Genomic DNA, 6,000 nt, shown 5'->3' on the forward strand with positions numbered 1-6,000 from the left:
AGACAAATATTTAACTCCAAAAGGATAATTCAAGTATTCATGTCCGATTCTTTGGACTAGCCCACACGGTTTGAGTGGACGGCTGCATCGATTCAAATCCTATAAATTCCTTGTATACTCATATTGACAATTATTGTATCCCAATGTCAACTTCGTCGTACAACGTGAACATTCCTAGGTAATTTCGGAGACGACTATGATATTGAGTATGTGAATAAGATGTCGAGTTCGTATCAAACTCGGTGGAGTTCATGAGATCTTTCAGAGACAAGTACTGAATGGGAAGACAGAGCATTTAATCGGGGCAGTTGGTTTGCATCTCGTTGTCAGGTGTTCTTAATATGGAAACTTAAGCAAAGAAATAAACGATATCTTTTGCCTTTCTATAGCACTTTCGTGGGGGCAAATTCTCAAAAAACCCTAAATATTTTATATTTTTATCAATTCAGTCTTATTAATCGAAAATCACTGACATGGATGCCGTCCATCCTACGTGGCACCTCTAGTGCTGACGTGGATAATTTTTTAATTATATTAAATATTTTTCCGAATATTTTTATTTATTTTATCATGTTTTTCTTTTTTCTGTTTTTCTTTGTTTCTTTTTTTTCCCTTTCTTTTTTCCCTCTGGTGTTAGGCGAGGGCAGCCCCCTTGAGCCTAGAGCGAGGGACGTCCTTGCATGAGCAAGCGAGAACCAACCCCACGAGTCCTTGGCGAGGGTCGCCCTCGCTAGCTCCCGGCGGTCATCCTTGTCGGATTTGGTGAGGGGCGACCCTCACTTGACGTCAAAGGGAAAAAGGAAAAGAAAATAAAAAAGGAATAAATTAATAAAATATTAGAGAAAATATTTGAAATATCATTAAAAATTGTCCACGTCAGCACCGGTGGTGCCATGTAGGAAGGTCGACATCTATGTCAGCAATTTCCAACCAATATGACTGAATTGACAAAAAAGGGGAAAATGTTTAAGATTAAATCAACAAAATTAAAAGGTTTAAAATTGAATTGGCAAAAGTGCAAAAAGCTCGAGACTTTTTTTTTGTGGACAATTTTCCCCTTTCATGTAGGTGCCATGATTTCTACTATTTTCCTAGTAAGTAAAGTGCTAAATGGGTGAAGACAAAAAAAAAAGTGCTAAATGGGTTAATTTTGCTCTAATGAAGGTAAATTAAAAAAAAACAAGCTAATGTAATTAATTCATCTACCATCTCTCTTTTTGCTAATCTCTACTACATAAAAAGCCAGCTTTTTTGTGGATTTTTATTAGATCTATTGCGATCGTGAAGATTTTTTTTTCACACATTCACCATGGGATGGATAACATCCGTACTTCAAAATAATCGGGTAACTGAATTAATGCACGTGTTATTTATCTAACAATCAATGTGTGAAAAGTTTTAATATTGACCGGACACTATTGGTTACCGATCAAGTTCTTTCGAAGCAATAACGGTAGTGAATTTCGCTCCGCACCAATATGAAGATTTTGCTCTTTATCGGAGTAAAGCAACAATAACCATGTCCTTACACCGTGCCTCAAAATGAATGCTGTTTAGAGGAAGCATAGGCATATTAAAGAGTTGGGACATTCAACCGATGTTTTAGAGCGAAGTGCCAAAGCACTCATGGAGTGAAGCTTTTCATAAAACAGTCATTTTCATGAACAGATTACCAAGTGCAAATCCTAATTATATGTCCGGTTAGTGAACGCAGTAATAAGTTGTTCTTATTTGTTGTCTACTTTTTATAGAACCAAAACATTTTAACTCCTTGCATTATAGAAAAAGCAAATAGAATATCATACGCCGCGAAGAATTAAAATTCGATATCTTCAGGTGGTTACCTAACGGATCTTCTATTTCCATAAGCACGTATCTAGGCTATCCTTACTTTTGAAATTCAGAACTCATGCAATATGAAAGATGAATCAAGCATAGCACATTAGTACAATGGGTTAATATTACGAAAAATATTAAACTGGTATACTTGTGACAAATTTATCCCAAACTATTTTTTTTTATTCACAAAAAATCTCAAACCAAGACATCCGTAACAAATTTACCTCAAACTATTTTTTTGACCACCATAAACCATAAACTGGTATATCTAGGATAAATTTGCCATAAATTAATTATTTTGATCAAGAAAAATTTCAAACTGGTACACCTATGATAAATTTACCCTCCATTAAATTGGATTAATATCACCAAAAATTCTAATTTGATATACATGTGATAAATATAAGGTAAAAAACTCTAAACTATACACCCGTTAGCTGTAATGTGTTATTCAATTTAATAATAATTTTAAGATTTTTTATGATTAAAAAAATAATTTGAAATAAATTTATTTTAAATATATTAATTTAAAATTTTTCGTGATATTTACGGACAAAATTTTTGGGCCTTTGATGGCTGAATTGGTGGGAGAGACGATGGGACAGATGAGGACGATCACGGGGTCAAATCCCTCTGAAAGTGATGGCCCTTTTCTCGGTGCTTCATCAGCCGAATCTTAGAATTCCGGCTTTTATCTACATTTGTTTACTGATTAATTAATATGTTTTTCTCCCCCTTCTTCTGATCTTTTCTCAAAAGGACAAATAGTTTTATCCAAATGCGCACGTAGTAACACACACGACTTTCCTCACATTTAGAGGCCGACCTCGCTTGTCTTTTCAATGTGTTTTTTCCTCGTTTACAAGTTCGCAAACGTGCTGAACTCGTCCAATCTCAACGTTTTTTTTTTTCTCCTTAACTTGTGTTTTGCATGAAAAGGGCCATTGACTTGTCTAGTGATGAATTTTTCTAGGCATTCTAGAAAGTCTTTCATTACCAAAATATTACAATTATCTATGTCACAAGAACATGTAAAATGCCTTGAAAAAAAGGAAGTTTCTTCATTTAGCGATTTTACAAGTGCTTTAATGACACTTTTTGACAAAATTATTAGCTAGCTGTGTAGAAGGTGGTATATGCAATCTCCGTGTTGGATGCATGACTCCCATTCTCTCCCACAACTCTTTCTCTCTCTCTCTACAATCCGAGTGCTAGCCAGTGTGAGTGACGATCCTTGGGCAAGGCTTGGCTTAGGCGATCCCTTGATCCCCCAAGCCTTAGTCGCCGCACGGGGCTCGACTGGCCCTAGACACTAGGGTGAACTTTTTTTTTTCCTTTGGGGAGGGGGGTTATATAGGTTGTGTACCAAATTTGAATCTTGGCTTTATCTAGCTATCTCCCTCTTAAAGTGTCTCATATGGATTTGACAAAAAAAAAGCGTTTTATATGGATTAAAACTAAAGATTTGACGGCATATGAATGTACACATGTAGATTTACATATAATTTTTTCATAATTCTTTTATTTGAATTGCGAGTAACTTTGTTGGCGAGAAAGCGAAAAAAAAAAAAGGTTAGCCTCTTTTCGTTTTTATAATTCAAAACAAACGGACCACAGATCGTATGGTAGTACCAACTCATAATAAAAGGTAAGACAAGGAGAGAATCGACCCTCCATTGGAAGTCAAATCCGTCCCTGGGTAACCAAAGTCAATGAAGTGGGATTAGGGTTGATTAAGGGCCCGCATGAAAACACTTCGCATTTTTCATTTCTCTGCCAGAAATTGGTTAAGTCAATGAAGTGGGATTAGGGTTGACTAAAGTGCTTCTGTAATCGCCGTTTCCTTCACTTTAACCAATGATTTTAGCCAAGTCCACAAATTGGTGCACCTCCTCATGGAGCCAAGTGACGACATCCATCGACATCGCTCCATCCTAATCACTCCACAAGTAAACAAAAACTGCAAGCATAGTTTTCTTCAGAACGTGAAGGTGCATGCATACTTCTATTCATGATGATGTCAAAGCCGAGCGGTGCATTATCTTTTGTCGGGGAAAATTACCCAAAAAAATAAAATAAAAATCCTAAAACTCGATGGACTCGTGTCAATTCAATCCCAAGCTTTTTAATTTGACCAATTTAATCTTAAACTTTTTGAAATTCTTCCAATGTAATCCATCGGCCAATTTCGCCAGAAATCGCCCACGTGGACTACCATTGTTGATGTGGACAAAACATATGAACTTTTTTTTGATTTTATTTTAATTTAATTTAATTTAATTTTTTTTCCTTCTTCCTTCGCGGGTTGCCGGACCTCGGCAATGGTTGACGTGGACAAAACATATGAACTCTTGTCGAATCGGGCGAGGATGAGCCTTGCCCAAGGCCTACGAGGGTCGCCCTTGCCATATCCGGTGAGGTTGACCCTTATTCGAAGCTAGTGAGGCCGACCCTTGTCGTGCTTTGGCTAGGTCCCCTCTCGCCGATTCTAGCCTATGGCGGGTCATCGACCATCGCCGAGGCTTGATGACCGGCGGAGGTAGAAGGAAAAAGAAAAAGAAATAATAAAATATAAATAAATTAAAAATATATAATAAATAAAATAGATTTGTCCATGTTAGCGCCCATCATGTCAAGTAAGACAATTGATATCCACGTCTGCGATTTCTTGCTAAAATTAGTTGGATGGGCTACAAAGGCTAAACGTAAAAATACTCATGACTAAATTGACACAATTGAAATATTTAGTATTGAATTGTCACAAACGCAATAAATTTATGACTTTTTTTTTTTGGTAATTTTTCCAATTTTTATAGCTAGTAACTCGTGAGAAAAGAATGATTAGGTGAATGAAAGCTCCATGTACACATCATTAGGTACTTTAATCTACGAGACATGTTGGGCAATACCCAGAATCATCATCATACGAAACTCATCAATGTCAAAATCATCAGGACTCGAGTCAAACGAGTTTGTCCACATAGTCTCACAAAAGAGCCGAGATCCTCACAAGTATACGACAATGATGCATGATGATCATTGATAGATATATAGAATACATGATGTGGGCCTGTTCCTTCCTACACATAGTGGCTTTCGGAAGATCTAATTAGCTTACAAAAAATAGGGAGAATTGTCTTAAAAGTCATAAACCTATTGTATTTTTATTAATTTGATCATGAACTTTTGAATTTGCTAATTTAGTTCTAAATATTTTAGTATATTTTTAGTTGAGTCTATCCGGTTAATTTTGATTGGAATTCTCTTACGTAGACACCGGCCTTCTTACACAGCACGGACAACGTTGACGCTGATAATTTTTAATATTATTTTAATATTTTTGTGATTTTTTTTCCTTTCTTCTTCCTTTTATCGGTGGCTAGTCTCGTCTAGGTGAGGGTGAGCCCCAGCAAGGGCTCCCCTCACTCGGCCAGGCCTTGCTTGTGGAGGGCAAGGGTCGCCCTCACCCGGGCGAGGCCAACTCGCCTAGCCATGGTTGGTGGCTAGCTTTTGCCTGTGACTAGTGGCTAGCTAGCAAGAAAAGGAAGAAGAAAATAAAAGAAATGTAAAAAATTAGAAATAATAATAATAAATTAAAAGATATTAAAATATTATTAAAACATTCAATGTTTAAAGAGTTCAACAATTTCTTGCCAAAATTAGCTGGATGTACTTGATTGACAAAGTGCAAAAGCTCATAACTCAATTGACAAAATTGAGTCATGGGTTGCTCGTTGAGAAGCGTATCCGAGCGGAATCGGCGTCCATGGCGGAAACATTCACGTCAACAGAGGTTTGCTTTGCCGAAGAGAGGACTAAGTTTTCTAGTTAAGCAAAGTGCTGAATAATAGAAGTGATCTACTCCTTATTTTGTGAGCAATAGTGTAAAAAGCTCATGACTCAATTGAGCCCAAAGTCCATGGCCCATCCGTACGATCGAGGAATGCAAGGGAATTGCTCGGCTAAGAATATCAAGGTTGTCTATACTCCAAGAGAAGCAAATTGTTGTGCGAAGCGTATCCGAGCGGAATCGGCGTCCATGGCGGAAACCCTAGCTGTCAAAGAGGGCTTGCTTCGCTTGACGGAGAAAGAGTCGTTTGAAGAGAGAGAACTAAGTTTTCAAGTTAAGCAAAGTGATCCGAATAATAGAAGTGATCTGCG

This window comes from Rhodamnia argentea, chromosome 11 (genome assembly GCF_020921035.1).
Source record: "Rhodamnia argentea isolate NSW1041297 chromosome 11, ASM2092103v1, whole genome shotgun sequence".
NCBI lineage: Eukaryota > Viridiplantae > Streptophyta > Magnoliopsida > Myrtales > Myrtaceae > Rhodamnia > Rhodamnia argentea.